Source organism: Phacochoerus africanus, chromosome 7, assembly GCF_016906955.1.
Source record: "Phacochoerus africanus isolate WHEZ1 chromosome 7, ROS_Pafr_v1, whole genome shotgun sequence".
Taxonomy (NCBI): domain Eukaryota; kingdom Metazoa; phylum Chordata; class Mammalia; order Artiodactyla; family Suidae; genus Phacochoerus; species Phacochoerus africanus.
Window position 1 is genome coordinate 89795362 of NC_062550.1, and position 21520 is coordinate 89816881.

A 21520-nucleotide genomic window follows, 5' to 3' on the forward strand; every position below is an offset into this window, starting at 1 on the left:
AGCTGGGAGGACACTTTTTTTTTTTTACTTTGGAGAAGATGCTGGAAAATCTGCAATCTACACCCTTGAGGTCCAACCATTAACTCAGCAAGTGAAAAAAATGCTTCCCAATACATAATTCCCATTTTCCTTCTAAAAGAAAAAGGAAGAAAAAAATCCACATCTCTTCATCAAACTCTCTCCTCCTGTTGCCAATCAATCTTAATGTTTAAAAGGATCCTCTGAATAATTAAAGTGGTCATTGTGGAAGAGGCATTAGGATACAAGGGGACAATTGGTTTTATATTTGCCATGGTTCTCAGGCCTTGAAGACTTGAATGCTTAAATGAGGGAAATGGTAATATATTGCGAAAGAGTTCATTCATTGTTGTTTGTTCATCAATAATAGATACTCTCACTTAGGAAGGTTAAGTGACCCATGCCTTATTTGCCCAGTGTGGTTTTGTAGGCTAAAACACACCCAGAAGACAACTGCATTCTTCTCTCCCTGCAGACTCTCCCACCCGGGTCTTGTTTTAGCTGGTATGCTATGTAACTGGAACTGCAATTTAATGCAATTTCTCGTCCATTTCACTGATTGCAACTATTTAGTACATTCTCAAAGAAAGATGATTACAACTCGCTGGTTCTTAATGCTTAATTTATTTACATGCATGCCTGCTACAGAGTTATTTTATTCATCTCCCAAATGATGGCATAAAATCATTGAAAAATGATGGGCAATAAACATGGCTATTCCACCACAGTCCTCGGTGGGGAATAACGTCCACCGTCGCTCCTAATATTGTTGACCTGAGTTCCATTGCTCTTAAAACCCAGCCATAATGAAGGCAGTACAGACATAAAATTCCTTTATTGCTACTTTGTTCTGACAATGCTTGCACAATAACAGATTTTTTTTAGTTAAAATAAGAGCCATACCAAATTGGCATTTTTTTTTTTTGCGTTGGTAACTGAAGCAAAACCACATATATTTCCTCATTTTCTTTCTCTCTTTTCTTTTTGAAAGAATATCATATTAGCTGGAAGAAAGGGTGAATTTTTGGAACCATGACTGCATTCTAATTGTCTCTTCTGTTGTTGCCTGGGCGAGGCTATTCACATTAAGCTGAACAAATGCCACATTTGCATTTCCGATAAGTGCTAGCATTTTTCGCATTTCTTTGGCAATTCTCAGTTCAGTTAAGAACACCTGAAAAGTTACCTAAATTAGTCTACCAACATTGTTCCCCGTCTCATCAAAACTGGGAGAGAGAGAAAAAAAAGGATTTTTCTCCAAATTGCAAAAAGTCTCGAATCAGCAGAAAGGACTTTGCCCTTTTTATTTGGGGATTAGAATAAGAATGAGACAATACAGTGAAAACAGGCAGAATGGGTATTTTCTTCTTTTTTCTTTCCCCCCTTTTCTGTTTAGCAAAATGGAGAGGCAGGTTGGTGCCAGCAGTCAGGGAGTATTAGCCCACATGCCAGACAGCGGAATGCACCACCAAGTACATTCTTCGTGATACTTAGCTAAACAGCATCCAACAACCTTCCATGCCTCCATTAAAAAAAAAAATTGGAGGTTTTTTTTTTCAGCCAAAACAAAATCCACACTCATGCTGCCTCTTTTAAAATCAGATCATTATGTTATTATAAATGAGGACTAGACATTTCCCTTCAAGGAGGTTGCTGAAGGACTGCCATGAAAGTACTATTTGTACTGCAATTATTGGAACTTCTAATGATGTTTGGTTCCCAAAAGATGGCAGAGAGGAAAAACCAAAGATAACCAAGCATTCTATCCCCAGTCTCATGACCTCCTTCCAGAATGTAATCATCACTGTTAGATGTTCAACTTTACTTCCGATAAGAGCTAAAGTAAAAATTAAGCAGCAAACAGAGAAGCAGGAAGGAGTCCTAATTTCATGAGGATTTCACATTTCATTTCTTTCCCTTTTTTTTCAGTTGTTAAAGGATTCAGACTCAGTGGGAGCCAGCTCAGGTTTCAGTGAAATATTTGGGGCACCTCTGATTTTCTGTCCTCAAATAGTCTGAAGAAAGAACACAATATCCTTTATCATAATTGTGAATGTCTCATTTACCCCAAAGACACCTACCAAAAGCCTGGCTATGATTTTGTCTATAAGTCTGACCCAAGTGAAGGTCATGGTTGTCTTTGAAATAATATGAGATGGTAGGATTGTAGTTATTCAGTCTAGGGCAGAATGCTTCAACCAAGAAAAGGGAAAGAAAGAGAGAGAGAGAAAAATCTAGATAGTACAGATTCCTCTATAAAGGGAAAGATAATCCCACAGGAAAGAGTGAGGAAGAACAAAGGACAGGGAAACTAGTTATCGAATCCACGCCTTGCATCCTCTCTGTCTCACTTGCCTGGCGTTTCCTTGCCGTCCACCCTTAACTCTGTGTTCCTCTTTCATCAGGGTAAGCAACGCTCCAAAATGATCCTTCTCACCTGGCAAAGAAGTGGTCAGTTCCCATACAAGCCTGGGCAGAGACATGACAGCCCACCTACAGATACACGTGTCTTATTCAGAGGGTGGCTGTAAATCAGGATCCCCTGGTATTTGGCTTCCGCAAAAGGCTGGTCCATGTTCTGCTTCCTGGAACCTGTGAAGGTGACCTTATTTGGAAAAAAAGCTCTTCGAAGACGTAAAAGTTGAAGTCTTGAGCGATCGTGTTGGATTATCCAAGGGGGGGCCTAAACGACCTATGACCAGTGTCCTTGTAAGAGACACACCACAGAGAAGTGACGTGAAGATGGAGGCAGAGATGGGAGGGACCAGCCGAGGTGCCAAGGAATGTGGACGGGCACCAGAACCTGGAGGAGACTCCCCTAGAGTCTGCAAGGACTGGATTTCAGACTTCTGGCCTCCAGGATTCTGGGGGAATAAAAATTCCTGTTGCTCTGAGCCGCCCAGTTTGTGATAATTTGTTACAGCAGCCCAAGGGAAGTAATAGACCTCAAGAGACGGTAAAGATTCCATGGCAGCCTGCACCCCGGCGCAAAGAAGAATCTCCACAGGTAGGATCTAAGCATCAGTAACTTTTAAGACTGTCCCAGATGATGCCTGGTACCTGAAAGCTGAGAATTGCTGATTTGGGGCTCAGGCTCTTATACCTATTTATTGGTAAAAATCACTTCCGTGCAGACCCCGAGGCAACTGTGACTTGGGGAAACTTTGCCTCTGTGAGTCCGCCAGGTTGATTTTTCCGTAGAAGAGTTGTAGATTTGCAGGCTCACCCACAAAGACCCACCTAACCTAACCCTACTGTAATGATAATGACAATAGGAGCTAAGATTTATTGAGTACCTTCTAGGTGCAGGTACTGGGTATAAAATAAACAAGGCAAGCTAGATCCCTGGCCTGTGCAACTGACAGTCTAGGTTAGGGGTGTAAATATGTAAATAAGCAATTATAATACAACGTGGTGAGCCAGCAGTGGGGAAAGTACAGGCTGTCTTGGAAACTCATGGGGACAGGGCACGTGACCCAGAGCTGAGCATAAGGGACAATTCCTAGAGGCAGTGCACCTAAGCTAAGGCAAGAAAGATAAAAACCTAGTTAAAAATGGGCTGCTTGTGGAGTTCCTATTGTGGCTCAGTGGCAACAAACCTGACTAGTATCCATGAGGATGTGGGTTCAGTCCCTGGCTTTGCTCAATGGGTTATGGATCCTGTGTTGCCATGAGCTGTGGTGTCGGTTGCAGACGCGGCTCGGATCTGACGTTGCTGTGGCTGTGGTGTAGACTGGCAGCTACAGCTCTGATTTGGCCCCTAGCCTGGGAACTTCCTTATACCACAGGTACGGCCCTAAAAAAAGGGGGGGGGGATTGCTGGTGTGAAAGGCAGCTGGAAGGTGACCCCAGCAGAGGGAATAAAGACTATGGGTGAAGGTAAAGAGCTGGTGTCAGCCAACTACAGCCTTTGGGTGAAACCTGCATCTGCACTGATTTCTCCCAACTGCCCCCCAGGCTTGTTTTCCTGGCACAGCCACGCACATTCATCTTTGTATTATCTGTGGCTGCACTGGCACCACCATGGCAGAGGTGAATAGTTGTGACAAAGACCATTTGGTCTGCAAACCCATTTTTTTCAGGACCTATTGACCATTTGCTCCTTTGCAGGAAAGGTGTGTGTTCCTTGTTCTAAAGTCACACAAAAGAGCCCTTAATACTAAAGAAGTTGCCAGAGCGCTGCAGTTTTCAGTGGGAGTAGGAGAGTGGTGTGGGGAGAGATTCAAGTGGGGTTTGGGGCCCAGAGTCTGCAAAGCCTATAAGACAGAAGGCAAGGTTTGGCTTTTATGCCAAAAAAGCAATAGTGACTCACTGGGGAGCCCCAAGGAGGCCAGGCACCTGGTCAGAACTGCATCTTGGGAAAAACCCTGACCAAGATCAGCTAACAAAGTCAAGAACTAGGCCTTGAGGTCCAGAGCTAAAGGCCGAGGGAGCTGTTCCCACTGCACCAGGCGGACTCCTGCAGGTGAAGGGCACTGCCAGCAGAGCGCTTCCTGGGAAGGCGGCCTGGCCAAGTGAGATAAGCCCCAAGTCTCATTGAAAACTGAGTCCTTTCGCTGCACGCGGATCTCCATGTCTGGCTTGAAGGAAAACAAAGGCTGGAGAGCAGCAGAGAGGCCACGGGGAGCTGGAAGCAATGAATTGCTTTTGTCCTCCTCTGCAGGGCTCATGGCTTCCCTGGTGAAGCCAGGCAGAAGTTCAGGTTCAGAACAGAATGAGGAGAGGTGCAGAGCAAAGCCTGCGGGTGGTCGGCGGTGGTGTCCTGAGTGAGCAGCTGGGCAGAGATTTCTTGGGTACGTTTATCCCTCCTACCCTTGTTCTCGTCGCTTTCCGTAGATGCTGCTCAGAAAGTCAGTGACGCGTCTGCAACCCTCATTCTTCCTTCCTCCTTCCCTTCCTTCCTTCCTTTTTCTCTCTTTCTTTCTTTCTTTTCTTTTTTCTTTCTTTCTTTCTTTCTTTCTTTCTTTCTTTCTTCTTTCTTTCTTTCTTTCTTCTTCAGTCCTCCTTCCTTCCTTCCTTCCTTCCTTCTTTCTTTCTTTCTTTCTTTCTTTCTTTCTTTCTTTCTTTCTTTCTTTTTCTCAATCGCTCACGTCTCTCAATCGCTCTGCCCCTCCCTCCCCTTCTCCCTCCCTTCTCTTCCCTCTCCTGCCTTTCTTCCCTCCCTTCCCATTTTTTTTTTCTTTTTCTTCTTCTTTTCTTTCTTGGTTTGGAAAATACAGAAATTTCTGACATTTAAATTGAATTTCAAGCACTTGGAGCTTTTTCAGTAAACGGGGTCATGATAAATAAAACACTCCAAATTTTCCTGGAGTTGAAGTAGCAATTTCATTATTTTTATCAGAGGCAGTCTTCTGTGAGCCTTCCTGATGAGTTTTGTAAAAAACAAAATCCATGTGGACTGGAATTTCTCAAACTTAGTTTCAGGTTAAAATTAAAGATAAACATTTACTGAGAGGCAATGCCTTGCAAAAAAAAAAAAAGGCTTTTTTAAAAAGAAAACCTTTCAAAGTCTTTCATAACTTGAGAAAAAATGACGTGCTTTCTGAAATTCGAACTTTGTGCATTAATCTTCCCCAAGCCCCAGTGATGTGGCATACCTGAAAAGAACTGACTTCGGAATAAAACTTAAGCAATCAAATTGGTAACCTTTTCAATGTTGGCAAATCAGCTTAGCAAATCCTATGGCAGGTGTCATGTGTGATGGTTGCGGTGTCCAGATGGGACATCAATTAATGGTCATATCTGTCACTGACCCATCACTCCAATGGAGAGGAACAAGAGTCACTGTTTTACTGCTCTGCAGACATGCTCCACTGAGTTTAAGCTCACCGTATCAATTGAATTTTTTAAAAAAGTTATAGCTTATTTTAGCTTATCTGCTCGCCAATGAGAGCATTGTAAAAAGATGTAAAAATAGAATAAATCTACTTGTTGGAGAAGGGACGTTGTGGGGTGGAGAAGGTAGAATAATGTATGATTAATGAAGGAGGGATTTGTGTATATATAAATCCTGGGAGTTACAGATGAGTAAGAAAGAGAACAAGATGATTTAGTCCCAGGTGACAAAAGGCACCTGGGATGTGCTTTCTTCCTTCCTCATATCCCTGGATTTAAAGGCTATTTTTAAAATTGTGATTTTTGCCCCACCAGTGAATAGGGGGAAGTATTTTTATCCTTTTCTGACATGACATTCTGGAATGGTCTACCTGGAAGTATTAATAATAGAAAATGATGTAGGTGTTGTTTGAAGTCAGCTATGGAAAAGCAGGAACTTATTACAGTCCTGGTGCAACTTGTAAAGGGCTAATACTCTTCTAAATTTCTGTACGTACAGCCACCAGCATTTGCAAAAGTACAAAAAACTAGTGTAAGAACTGATCTCCTTGGTATAAGTTGGAGTAGAATGCATTATAGATCAATCCAAAATGGGAAGTAGAAAACTTTAACTCTATTGGACATTGCTGGATGAAAACACCATTTTCCTGTTCTTAGTTTCCATGAGGAGGGGCTGTTTTTCTCTGGCTTCTCCACCTTTACCGTGTAGAAGAGTCAGAACTGAACGTGCTCATCACAAACTCATTCTTCTTCCTTTGAAGGGAGCTTCCCGCAAGACAAAGACTCTTTTGCCCTGGTTTCTCTGCTGCTTCTGCAGTGGAGGGAACAGAAGACACTGCTGGCCCCGGCATCGATGAGACCCAGGAGATAGGTCTGCCTGATTCTACAATTTAGTAGTCGTAAGTCTGCTTGGCTTCTAGAACTGCCTAGTCATTCCAACTAAGTCTTTTGCAGTTATTTGCATTCTCTATCTCTTTTATTTTCTCAGATTGTTCTGTTCAAAACTTGAACAGAAAAGGCATCCCAACATATCGTGCAGGTCTTCTGCATTACCTCAAATAGCATTGGCAAAGATGGGAGCAGGGACTTCATGGGCTCTGAGAGGTCTGAGCCCCACCAGGCTGTTGCCTTGTAGATGCCAGTTGTCCTGAAGTCACGATCTATGAACTTAAACAGGTTGGCAGAAATGTTCCCACAAGAGCTTAGTTTTGGCATTCTGCGTTTACCATGGACAGGAAATAAAGCTTTTGTCTCCATATTGGCTTCATTCTCACAGAGACTCTCTGGAGAGCTTACCTCCAAACCATGTTTAGGAATTTGTTTGGTGGCAGCTCCAGACACCCTGTGAACTCTATTTAGATTTTGGCCTCTGCAAAATCTTGTGAACATTTTGGTTTTAATGCCGCTGTATTCGCGCACACTGATTCCGTCATAGAATTGCCTAGGCCGGAGAGAACTTCCTCCCAAGAAGGTGTCTACTTATGTCGTTATTAAATCCAAAGTCCGTCTGACGTCCTGTGGGGAAAGTGTCTTTTGAGGTAGGAAGCAGCCGCATAAATTTAAGGTGGGTTCCCTCTCTTAGCCGTGAAGGTAGTTCAAGGCATATCAAAGGGAAGCGTGTTTGATCCAGCCATTCGTCCCACGTTTCCCAATCAGATGAATTATTTCAGCTCCGGAGGGGCAACGTGAGTGAAGGAGTCTGAAAAAGTCCTCTCCCTGCCATGGGCATCAGAGGGGAGATGTGATGCCCAGAACACATCCCACATTGCTTCTTGGTAAAATTCATTTTCTTCTTCAAAGGTAACAAATAGAAGCAAGGTGCCACAGGTAGGACATTTGGTAAAATGTCTTCTTGCCTTTTAGCAGCATCTGGAGAAAGTGTTTGCACAAATACAGTGTCTGCACATACAAATATATGTGAAAAAGATTCATATACTTTTGGACAACTTCCCAATTGATGTGCTCCTCTTTTAAAAAAGTAAAAATGAAACCCAAACCCAAAAGAAACCTATGGAGATCAACTAGATGTGTGAAAGGCATTTTTCCCAAAACAAAGCAAACAAACAAACACAATTCTCATCCCAGCTAGGGCTGGAAAGGTATGTGTGCTGGCATGTGGACTGGGGAACATGTTTCCCAAAGAGTGAAAAGTGAATGTCTAGTACCTATTATTTCAGTAGCTACTGAAGGATGAAAAGTTTGAGAAGGAAAAAAAACTGTGAACGATTTAACTGCCTTGTGTGTCTATGTCTGGCTGGCCTCCAGGAGGCTGTTAAGCAGACAGCTAGGAGCGGAATTTCCAGGTGAGAATGCAAATCAGGGGGTCGCTGGGCTACTTGGGAAGTCGGCAACTTGTGAAGAGAGGTGCATGGCAGAGGGGTTTAGGGCTGTGACTGGAATCAGTTGGCTTCAGTCAAATTTTGGACCTCCTACGTATTATTAATCTTGAGCAAGTTCCTTAATAGCTTTGTACCTCAGTCTCCTCGTGTGTAAAATGGTGATAATATTGGGCCTACCTCCTGAGTTTTAAAAATGAAATGAATTGCAGTTTCTCGGCACTGGGATGGGTGCCCCCACTTAAGAAACACCACCTACTATGTAACTCTCAGATCTACCCAGGCTACTGTTGAATGGGACATGGTAGAAAGAGGCTGAGGTCAAGTACTGGAAACCTGCTGGGGCTGCATTTGGATTCTGGTTGTGCCACTGACTACCAGTAACTACTAACTGCATGTTGCTTAACTTCTTTGAGCCTCAGCTTTCTCTTTTGTAAAATGTGAAAAACTATAGCCCATGTCCACAGCGTTGTCATGAGGATTATACGAATACAATGTTTCTAGAAGTCCTGTCATGTGGTAAATCCTCAATAAATATTTATACTCCTTTTTCACCTTCTTCCCTGTCCCAACTCTCAATATTCTTCATGCTTCCTCATGATTAAATCTACTCTAAAAAACTAAAATATCACTACACTTACCAAGGGATTGTGCTTCATCTAGAATCCATGCCATAAGGGAACTAATGAAATACATCAAGGCATAAGGAGAAAGGCAGCCAAAACCCCCCAACCTTCTGTGCTCCTGAAGTCCTATCTTGAAGGCTGACTTATCTAGAAGTACCACATTCAATCACAAATGTTTATCTGTACTAGAACAGTGCTGGTGGTCCAGGGAGTTACAATAAAGAGGAAATAACACCTTCTCTGGCTACAGAGAAATTAAAGTATAGAAGAAGAGAGAAGAAAAGTAAAGTTCACAAGTAGCTCTAATGCATAATGTCTATGATTCATCTACTGACAGATGTACAAACCAAATGTTACTGGGTCTCAGAATAGCAAGTGGGCCTATCTGGTTTGCCCATATGGAAAAACTTCAAGACCAAGGTAATATCTGATCTGGTCTTTGAGGCTGAGTATTGGATGGGAAGTTATATCAGCAGAACAAGGTCATACTAAACCAATGGCCATGGTTATGAGCTAACATATGTCTCTCTCAAAATACCTTAGAATGAGATTGTATTTGGAGACAGGGTCTTCAAAGAGGTAATTAAGTTAAAATAAGGTCATATGAGTGGGCCCTATTCCAGTGTGACTAATGTCCTTATAAGAAGAGAGAATTAGAACCCAGACACACACAGAGGGAAGAGCATAAGATGACACGGGAGAAGATGACCCTTTGCAAGCTAAGGAGAGAGGTCTTAAAAGAAACTAACCCTGCCGACACCTTGATTTCAGACTTCCAGCCTCTGGAACTATAAGGAAATAAACTTCTGTTTTTTAAATCACTCCATCTGTGTTGCTTTGCTATGGCAACCCTAGTAAATTAAACAATCATCAACAGCAAAGACGAGACATGGAGCAGGAAGTATATTCAAGGAAAGTGCAATTTCCCCTTAAAAGAGGAGTAGTTGGAGATGAGAGCAAAAAGAGGGGATTTAAGTGAAAGAATGGAGAATCTTGAACATAAACTACAGACCTGGATTTTATTTGGTACGTGGAGAATCATTTAAGAATTTTGAAAGGAGAGTGAATTATTAGATCTACCCTCAGAAAGACGAGACCCGTGGGGTGGATTAGAGTAAGAGGGACTGGGAGACATAGAGCAGCTGGGAGTCTTTAGGCAACACTTGTACAAGATACTGAGTTGCAAGTTTGAGAGGAGGTGGTGGATGTAGCAGCAGGAATGGAATAAGAGATGGAATTGACTGGACGCAGTGATGGAAGGGAGTAGTGTGACCAGGAGAACATCTGAGGAGGCAGGTCAGAAGGTCATTTGGAGCAAAGTTCATGATTTTAGATTTATCTGGTGAAGTGTGAAGTAAAAACCATGCAGTGACCAGAGACAATTTAGATCTGGAGCTCAGGATAGAAAGCAAAGCTCAAAGGAAGATGTAGAAGCCCTTTGAAGAGCAGAACAATCACCACCACGGCAGTGGATGGACAGGCTAATATGGAAAGCCGAAGCATACCCATAGCTGGGAGCTAATAAGGATACAGGACTTCAAGATGATTAGGATCATCAGTCTTGCTCAAATTTTCCTTACATGGAGTTCCCGTTGTGGTGCAGTGGTTCACGAATCCGACTAGGAACCATGAGGTTGCGGGTTCAATCCCTGGCCTTGCTCAGTGGGTTGAGGACCCGGCATTGCTGTGAGCTGTGGTGTAGGTTGCACACGCGGCTCGGATCCTGTGTTGCTGTGGCTCTGGCGGAGGCCAGTGGCTACGGCTCCAATTCGACCCCTAGCCTGGGAACCTCCATATGCCGCGGGAGCCGCCCTAGAAAAAAGACAAAAAAAAAAAAAATTTTTTTTTTCCTTACTTGACTCCCTCCACCTCCTTTCTTCACCTGCTCCTGGCCCTCTCATGGAAGGAAGTGGGCTTGGCAAGACAGTAGGGAGTCGTAGGGACTGGTCCTAAATGGAGAAAGAATGGCAAATGCAACTTCTATCTTTAACCTACCTAATTGTGACATCATTTACATAAGGTAAAATGCAGTGGTTTTAAGTATGCACTTCAATAAGTTTTGATAGATAGTTGTAACCACCGATAAAATTGAGATGAATGTTTTACTTTCACAAAATATTTAATCATTCCCTTCTTCATCCAATATCCTCCTCCCCTCCAAACCCCAGGTAGCAGCTGATCTGCTTTTGTTCACTACATATTAGATTTGTCTTCTCTAGAGTTTCATAAAAATTGAATTGAGCACCGGGGACTGCTATGTGTCTAGTTTCTTTATTTTAGCATCAATGTCTTTGAGATGCACGCATGTTTCGTAATTTTTTTTCTCCTGAGTGTGTTTCCATCTCATGAATATACCACATTAAAAAAAAATCTATTCTCCTATTTGTAATTTTTTCTCTGAGTAGATTCCATTGTATGAATATACCACATTTTAGAAAGTCATTCACATTTTAAATAATCCATATGGATTATTTCCCAATTTTTTCTAGCATAAATAAAACTGCTATGAATATTTATAATGAAATTCCCAGTGGTGTGATATTTTGAAGTTTAATATTCCAATTGTTTATTTCTGGTATGGAGCAACATTGATTTTAGTATTTTGATGGTGTATTTTAGCAATTTTGCTAAAATGACATTAATTCTACCATTGTTTTAATAAATCCCTTTGATCTTCTACATGTCTGAGAAAAAAAATAAAAGTTTACTGCTTTCTTTGAATGTGTATGCCTGGAACTCCTTTTCCTTTCCTAATGGCTCTGGCAAGGGCCTCCAGGACATGTTGAATAGAGGCTGTAAGAGTGAATACCTTCCCTTAGTAAGTCTTAGCAAAAAAGCAGTCTTTTATCTTTAAAGTATTTGCTGAAGGTTTTTGGTAGATGCCCTCTCTCCAGTTAAAGGAGTTTCTTTCTGCCTCTAGTTCCATCAGGTTTTATTATGAATGGATGCTGAAATTTTCACATGCTTTTTCCTCATCTATTGAGGTCAGCAAAATTTTCTTTTTTTATTAAATAATGTATTCATTGATGAATTACGATGGTGGCGAATAAGTTAATTGACTTTCAAGTGTTAAACCAACCGTGCTTTCCTACTTGATAATTATATGATGTTATTTTTATATAGCTATCTTTGATTTTAATACTTTATTGAGGAATTTTTGATTCTATGTTTATTAAAATACTGTTCTATAGATTTTCCTCTTTTGTAATGTCCCAGGATTGGTTTTATGTTTTCTTTCAATGTTTGGTAGAATTCACCAGTGAATCCACTTGAGTCTGTGGTTTTCTTTTGAGAAAAGTTTTAAAGTATAAATTCAATGTTTAAAATTGATATAGAATTTTTTTTTTTTTTTGCTTTTGCTTTTGCTTTTGCTTTTTAGGGCCACACCCACAGCATATGGAGATTCCCAGGCTAGGGGTCGAATCAGAGCTGTCACTGCTGACCTAGGCCACAGCTACAGCAATGCCAGATCCGAGCTGTGTCTGTGACCTACACACAGCTCACTGCAACACCGGATCCTTAACTCACTGAGCATGGCCAAGGATAGAACCTGCGTCCTCATGGATACCAGTGAGATTCATTTCCACTGAGCCACAACAGGAACTCCCCAATATAGAATTTTTGAAATGTACAACCGCTATGGAGAAAAGTATGGAGGTACCTTAGAAAACTATACATAGAACTACCATATGAACCAACAATCCCACTCCTGGGCATATACCTGGACAAAACGTTCCTTAAAAAAGACACATGCATCTGCATGTTCATTGCAGCACTATTCACAATAGCCAAGACATGGAAACAACCCAAATGTCCATCGACAGATGATTGGATTCAGAAGATGTGGTACATATACACAATGGAATACTACTCAGCCATTAAAAAAACCAAAATAATGCCATTTGCAGCAACATGGATGGACTCTCATACTGAGTGAAATGAGCCAGAAAGACAAAGACAAATACCATATGATATCACTTATATCTGGAATCTAATATATGGCACAAATGAACTTTTCCACAGAAAAGAAAATCCTGGACTTGGAGAATAGGCTTGTGGTTGCCAAGGGGGAGGGGGAGGGAGTGGGATAGATTGGGAGCTTGGGGTTAATAGATACAAACTCTTGCCTTTACAATGGATTAGCAATGAGATCCTGCTGTGTAGCACCAGGAACTATGTCTAGTCACTATGATGGAGCATGATAATGTGAGAAGAAAGAATGTGTACATGTATGTGTAACTGGGTCACCATGCTGTATAGTAGGAAAAAAAAATTGTATTGGGAAAATAACAATAAAAAATTTCTTAAAACAAAGAATTTTTGAAGTGTTCTATTTCTTCTTGTTTGTTTTGTACTTTATGTCTTTCAAATAATTTATCCATTTCATTTAGGATGTCAACTCTTATTCACATAAAATTGTTTAGTACGGAGTTCCCATTGTGGCTCAGTGGTTAACAAATCCGACTAGGAACCATGAGGTTGTGGGTTCGATTGCTGGCCTCACTCAGTGGGTTAAGGATCCGGCGTTGCCGTGAGCTATGGTGTAGGTCACAGAGGCAGCTCAGATCCCGTGTTGCTGTGGCCCTGGCGTAGGGTGGCGGCTACAGCTCCAATTGGACCCCTAGCCTGGGAACCTTCATATGCCACGCGTGCAGCCCTAGAAAAGACTAAATAAATAAATAAATAATAAAATTGTTTAATATATTTCCTTGTTATTTTAATTCCTGCATTTTCTGTGGTGATATCTCTCATTTCATTCCTCATTCCCCCCACTCCTCATTAAATATCAGCCTAACTAGAGATTTATTAATTGTACTGATGTTTTCAAAGAACCAAATTTTGGCATTATTGTTTTTTTCTCTATAATTTATCCATTTTCCATTTTATTCATCTCTATCTTATTATTTCCTTCCTTCCACTTATTTTGCTTTTATATTTCTTCCATTTTATTTTTAAAATGGAGGTTTAGATAATTTTAGAATATTATTCTTTTTAAATGTAAGCATTTAAAGCTATGTATTTTCCTTTTACCACAGCTTCAGTTGCAGCCACAAAATTTGATGTTTTCTTTTTCTCCAATTCAATATATTTTCACGATTCCTTGTGATTTCTTCTTTAATTAGTAAGTTATTTAGAAGTATGTCACTTCATTCCCAAATACTTGGAGACTTTGAACATATACTTTTGCTGTCTAATTTAATTCTGTGTGGTCATAAAATATACTTTCTAAGATCTCAACCACTGGAAATTTACTGATTTTTTTTTATGGCCCAGAAAAGAATATCTTAGTAAATATATGTGTGCATTTAAAAAGAATATATGTTCTGTTCTTGATGGATTGGGTGTTCTAAAATTATAAATTTGGTCAAGTTGATTGATAGTGCTGTTCCAGACACCTATATACTTCCTGATTTTTTTGTCTATTTGTTCTATCAATTGTTATGAAAGGAATTTTGAAATTTGAAACTATCATTGTGAATTTGTTTATTTCCTCTTTTTGTCTATCTTTTTTTTTTTTTCATGTATTTTAAAACTCTTGTTCAGCACACACATTTAAATTTGTTACATCTTCTTGGAGTTCCCACTGTGGTGGAGCGGAAATGAATCCAACTAGTATCCAAAAGGATATGGGTTCGATTCCTAGCCTCACTCAGTGGGTTAAGGATCCAGTGTTGCTGTGAGCTGTGGTATAGGTCACAGACGTGGCTTGGATCCTGCCTTGCTGTGGCTGTGGTGTACGCTGGCAGCTGTAGCTCCAATTCAACCCCTAGCCTGGGAACTTCCATATGTTTCAAGCGTGGCCCTAAAAAAGCAAAAAAAAAAAAAAAAGTTTTATATTCTTGATGAATTGGAGCTTTATTAGTAAGTTATTGTTTTTACTTTTGTTATGGGTAAAATACCCTTTTGTTATTAGTAACAATGCTTTTTTTCATTTTTTTATTATAGTTGATTTACAATGTTCTGTCAATTTCTACTGTACAGCCAAGTGTCCCAGTCATCCATCCATCCATCCATCCATATATATATATATATATTCTTTTTCTCACCGTCTCCTCCATCATGTTCCATCCCAAGTGACTAGATATAGTTCCCTGTGCTACATAGCAGGATCTCGTTGCTTATCCACTCCGAATGCAATAGTTTGGTAACAAAATTGTTTGTTCCACTTTCTTTGATATTAATTTAGCTGCTCTAGCCATCCTATGATTAGTGTTTGTGTTGCATGTAGTCCCTTCCTCTCACTTTTAAACTATTTGTATCTTTATAGTCAAAGTTAGTTTCTTACAGGCAGCATATATTTGGGATTTGCTTTTGTCTTATTAGTCTGTTCAGATGGCTATAACAATACCATAGACTAGGTGGCATATAAACAAAGGAAGTTTATTTCTCGCTGGAGAGTCCAGGATCAATGTGCTACCATAGTGAGGTGAGGGCCCTCTTCCAGGGCATAGACTTCTCCGTGTCCTTACCTTGTGAAAGGGACTAAGGAGATCTGTGGGGCCTAAAGTACTAGCGCCTCTCAAGAAGGCTCCACCCTCATGTCCTAATCATCTCCCCAAGGCCCCACCCACCTATACCATCACACTGGGCACTGAGATTTCAAAATATAAATTTGGTGGGGTGGGGGGGGGAATGTAAACATTCAGACCATCAAAACTTTCTCATCCACTCTGAAAAGACCAAATGTTTAATGTATATAACAGTAAGTTTAGTTTACATCTATTATTTGATTTTTATTTGTTCTACTTGCTTTTGTTAATTTTTCTGCCTTCTTGTTTTCTTTTGAATCCATTGAGCATTTTAATAATTATACTCTATCACCAAGACTTACTCCTTTTGTTTTTATTTTTCAGTGGCTTTTCTAGTTTACAACCTACATGTTTCACTAAGCACAGTCTCTATAAAATAATATTATGCTACTTCATATATAATGTCAGCACCATCTATGTTCCCCTTCCATAATTTGTGCTATTGTCGCCATGCATTTTATTTCTACACATGATATATTGTTATTTTTTACTTTAAACAAATATCCCCTAAAGAATTTTATTTTATTTTTAAAGTGGCTTTTTTATATTTCACAATATATTTACCACTTCCTATATTCTTCATTCCTTTTTGTAAATTCAGATTTTCATCTGGCATGCTGTTCCCTTTGCCTGAAGTTTTCCTTTAATATTTCTTATAGTTCAGCTCTGCTAGTAATGCATTCTGTTACCTTTGGTATGTCTAAAAATTTTTTTATTTTCACTTCAATTTTGGAAGCTATTTCGCTGAGTGTAAAATTCTAAAATGACAGTGTTATCTTTCTTTCAACACTGTAAATTCAACATTCCATTGCCTCTGGTTTACATAATTTCCATGAAGTCTGAGATGATTCTTATTATTTTTCTATACCTATTTGATTTTTTCCTTTGACCCTTTTTAAGATTTTCTCTTTATCTCTTTTGCAACAATTTCATTTTGATCAAATCTTGTTTTTTTCCCCTTCCTCGTTTCTTTCTTGGATCTGCAGATTTATAATTTTCATCAAATTTTGAAACTTTCAGGTCATTATTTCTGTAAGTATATTTTCCGTTCTCCCCACAAACCTTTTTTCTTGGATTCCAATGATATGTGTATTAGACCATTAGATATTTTCTTTGAGGTTCTTCTTGGTTTTTTTTTTTTTTAAGTCTTTTTTACTCTATATGCTTAATTTGGGGTTGCTTTCTGTTAGCACTTTTTCAAGTTTGTTGATTTTTTTGTGTCTAATTGCTGTAACTTCTGTCCAGTAAAATTTTAATTTTGATATTATATTTTTCATTTCAACTTTCATTTGGTTCCTTTTTCTGTCTTCTATTCTTGTTGCATTATATGTTCCTTCAAATTTTTGAGTACACTGAGCATGTTTTACATTTTGTCTGCCACTTCTATCATCTCTGTCATGACTGAATCTATTGAATTTTCTTTTCCTGTACATATAGGACTCACTTCCCTGCTTCCCTGCTTCAGTTTTTAATCGAATGTTAAGCCTTATGAGTTTTACAATGTAAGTGCTGCTTTTTTTTTTTTTCCCTCTTCCTTTAAAAAGTGTTGGTGGCAGTGAAGTTACTTGTGGATCACTTTGATCCTTTTGAGACTTGACTTTAAGCTTTATTTTTAGTAAGTGTGGGGCTCCTTTAGTCCCACTAGTAAGTTGTGAGTGTTTTGAAGTCTCCACCGAATGCTCCAGGTATTCAGTATGGTCTCTCCACTCTGGCTTCTGGAAAAATAACGAGTTCTAGCCCTGTGTGAGCTCTGGGAACTTTCGCTTGCAAGTCCACAGAATTACACTTTCCTTGAAAGTTGCTCTTTGCTTGATTTCATGAAGTTTCACCTTACTTAGGGCAGATTGGTATTCAGCCAAAGACTCAAAGTACCCCTGTGTAGACTTCACAAGCTCTTTCACTTGTGGTTCCATTATTTCTGGTACTCTCCCCTGAAATTTTTAGCCCCCTCAGCTTTCCTGGTGTACAGTCTCTGTTGCCTCAACTCTGAGAAGCTGCAGGGCTTTGTTTGAGTTTATCTCTCTGCACATTGATCCGGGAATCACCTCCAGGAAAAGAGCCAGGGCTATAACAGGGCTTAGCTCGGTTGTTTTCCTTTATCAGGGACCATCGTCCTCTGCTGCTTGTGGTCCAGTGTCTGAAAGCAGCTGTTTACATATTTTGTCCAGTTTTCTAGTTACTTATGGTGGGAGGATGAGTCTGGATGCTGCTAGCCATGATCAGAAACAGAGGTTGTCTAATTTATTTTTTCAATGCTGTGCAAAGCAATCAAATAAAATATTTAGGGTATCAGTCTATAGCAGAACTATATAGTAGAATTCTTTTGCTTTTTAATAAAAAATCTGGTCATGGAGTTCCCATTGTGCCTCAGTGGGTTAAGAATCCAACTAGTATCCATGAGGATGCGGGTTCTATCCCTGGCCTGGCTCAATGGGTTAAGGATCTGGTGTTGCCAAGAGCTGTGGTGTAGGTCACAGATGCAGCTTGGATCCTGCATTTCTGTGACTGTGGTGTAGGCTAGCAGCTGCAGCTCCATTTCAATCCCTAGCCTTGGAATTTCCATATGCTGCAGGTGCAGCTCTTGGGGAAAAAAAAAAAAAAAAAGAAAGCTGGTCATTATGAGAATCTATCAATGTGAGGCAGAGTGCTAGATGTTTTAATATGTCTTTTCTTCTGTTAATCTCATAATAGTCTTTTAAAAGATGTGTTATTACTCTTACCTAACAAGTGAGGACATGATGGTTCTAAGCATTAAGTCCTAGAGTTAGGATTCAAACCCTGGGCTGTCTTCCTGCTGCACTGGTTCATTCCACGGTGTTCCTCTCCCCCACCTGAGCTGCACGGAAGGAAAGGATGGCAATCCACAAGGGATTGTCAGAGAGGAAAGAAGATTTTAGGGTTCAGGGAGGAACTGGAGATGAAAGCATGGCCTGGCAAAGCCACTGTGTGTGGGCAGCCTCTCTCTATGACTCACAGGCTCCTCGACTGCAGCCCTGTCCTAATCTGAAATGGAATTTATGTTCCTCACTTTGAAATGTTCAGTTTAGATCCATTTGCCCTAATTTTCACAGGTTCTCTGCACCATTCCATTTGCAGAAAGTTGGCTATTTTTCCTCCTGCACTTGGAGTCTTTGGTTTGTGAGGGCTGTGTCCAGACTCTTATTAATTTCCTCTGACTTCTTGTCACTCGTCTGTGCCCCTGCAGGTTTTCTCTTTGGGATTTTTCTGTCTTTTTCTGCTGCTATTATGAAAGAGACCTTTGGTTTCTGGGGTTCTTTCCATAGAGTTTTAGGCATATTTTCATGATTCCTATTATTAAAAAATCCTTCCTCGATCATCAACTCCTGCCTAAGCAGGAGCCAGTTTCTTCCCTCGTATTTTTGGCTCTGTTCCTTAAGAATGGAGCTCAACCTGCCTTTTCTGCAGAGACGGACATTGCAGCTCCTCTCCCACTGGATTCATGAGCTCGTCACAGCGCACAAATAGCATCCAGAGATCTACTTGAAAACCTCTTACCACTCAAATCGAATAGGTTTTCATCAGCCCTGATTTGACTTAATTTAGTTTCTGATTTGGGGATTCAATTGGTCATTAAAATTCTTTATCAGCTTCTGCTATCCTTATTCTCTTTTTTCTCTTGTGACTTATGTGCTCCCGGCTAGACTTCATACAACTGGAGGTTATTTTATATTCTTTTCCTCTCCAAGTAATGCCAAATTCAATTTTGAAATCAAGATCTTTCTTGCATCCAAACCTGTTACCTGTATAGTACAACAGGTCCCAGAACTTTTGATTTCCCTTCTTATTAGGATAAAGTTTAAATTCACCATGGCAGATAGTTGCATCATGCATGCCAACTCTAATGCCAAGCTTATAAGGACTCTGAGGACGTGTTAAACTTAAAGGGGGAGAATGTGCCTATCAGTTAGCAATGGCTACAATGCTGATGGAGAGTGGTGACACAGATGTGACACAGTTGCTTACCAACCCTGGAAACTTTTCCTTCTCTGATGACAATGACTGTGGGCTGACATGCCAATAACAAATATAAGAAAAATAAAACCTTAAATGCTAGACTGGAAATAAATCCTATGGTACAAGTAATCTTCATGAGTGCTTATTCTATACCAGAAACTATGCTAAATTCTTTATATTGCTTAATCCTCATAGGCACTCTATGAGGAATATACTATTATTATCCAATTTAAAAGCAAAGAAAATTGAGACTCCGAACGTTTATGTAGCTTGTCCAAGGCCGCATAGCTGATAACTGGCTCATAACCCAGTTCTGATTTGAGAACTGACCACTGATTGATGAGAAAAGTGAGACCAAAAGGTTTCACTTGTAGGTTTATGTGGCAGAGATAAACCCCTTTCATTTTCCTCCTTGACACATAGGAAGACTACATTTCCCAGCCTCCCTTGCAAATAGATGGGACCACATTATGGGGTTCTGGCCCATGGAATGTGGGTGGAGCAAAACCTGCAACTTCTAGCTTTCAAGCTCATAAAACATCTCTTATAGTCCCTCCTTCTCTCTCTTCTCTTCCTCTCCAGTAAGACATGAACTAGAAGACCATGAAAGCCCTAGGAGTCATGGAGCCAAGATAGAGAAGCACTGCAGGTCCCCAAATGCCTTGGTGATACAGAACCCACAGCTGGATCACATGGACCTGTGATGTGTGTGAGAAATAAACTTTCATTATACAAATCCACTCACATTTGGGGGGCATTTGTCACAGGAGTCCACCTACCCTGGGACGTTTAACTCATGTCTAGTCTGTGTTTTGCCACCTCCCAACACAATGAGTCAAAATGTATTCTCCAAAACAGGCTCCTCAAGTTCTGATCATTGATTTCCCATCAGCTCTGCATTTTTCACAGATGCACGTGTCTCTGCTTTCTCTGTGTTGCTGCCACAATGAGATCACACTCTTCTTCCACTTTCATTATCTTGACCCTTAGGGAGGGTCCTATCATGGGAGCAGCGGGACCCATGTCCTCTAGTAGATGCCTGCCATTCCCTATTGACCTGGCTTTGGTCCCGTCTCTCCTTGTCTCTCACTCTCTCAACTAGAAATTATTTTCCCATCAAGTGTACTTCCTTCTTACACTAAATTTCAATGCTTACACCTAAATAATATTGTCATTCTGACTCTAGACCGAGGATAAGAAACTCAATGTGTTCTTTGAAAATTGGAATTTGGATTCAAATTTTGTAGGGTTTCTTTCTCTTGGTGTATAGCTCTTTGTTTGGTTGTTTATCTTTTGTGAATCTTCTGTTCCAGACTTGCTGGCATCCTTTGAAAGGAAAGGCACTGCTTAAAGAAGTTTTGTGTTATGCTTTGTCAAACACAAACACATTTGTGCTTGTTAACATTCTGTTGTCATTATGGTGTCTATCTGACGCTATCCCATATGTTTAATACATGGTAATAATGTTTATGGAATCACTTCGTTATAATTACAGTAGGGGCTCATGATCACAGCAGCAGGGAAGAAGCTATAGAGCTGTGAAACCAGCTCATTACGGACCGACTGCCCCTCTCTATATAAATACAGGCAGGCTGGAAGCATGCTGCCACGCCACTTTGGTGTTGGGTTGTGTCTTCCTTTGGGGCACAATTTTCAATTTCCACATCCCTGGGGCACATTTCTGTACCACCACTGAGTTATCTATGCTCAAAACTCCATGTGATGGACTGTTGCCCATGAAACTGCTGAGGATGTCAAAGAACAGAACCATAGAAAGGACTCGATCCAATAATAATAATAATAACAAAATACAGACATGTGTGCTTTGTGCATATGTGTGTGTGTGTGTGTGTGTGTGTGTGTGTGTTTTCTGTATTCAGTACGAGACTCAGTTCTGTAGAAGCCCATTCGTGGAAATGCCACTCTTACTGCTTCCTAGAGAAGAGCAAAGAGCAAAGGAACTGCAGCAGAGGAAGAAAAACCCTGGCTGAGATGAAGCAGGTTTTCTCTTGAGATGTGTGAGTTAAAACTAAGGAGAGGCAGAGCATTCCAGGAAAGGAACTGTTTATCCAGATCAGCATTTCCCAAAGTATATTTTCTGGAATTCTGATTCCCGGGAGGTTAAGAGAAAACAAAACATTTTGTGCTCCAATGAGGCTTTTCAAACATTGTTTTTAAATTTTGCTTTTCAGGGCTGCAC

General features: G+C 40.4%; 1 long non-coding RNA gene across 1 annotated transcript; it reads left to right on the forward strand.

Annotated features, from left to right (window-relative positions):
* The first annotated feature begins 2402 nt into the window (after positions 1-2402).
* On the forward strand, positions 2403-20149 carry LOC125131841 (uncharacterized). Its single transcript, XR_007136033.1, has 4 exons — positions 2403-3025; positions 4682-4811; positions 6615-6752; positions 19903-20149. It is a non-coding gene; the product is annotated as an uncharacterized LOC125131841 (long non-coding RNA).
* Positions 20150-21520: the final 1371 nt, after the last annotated feature.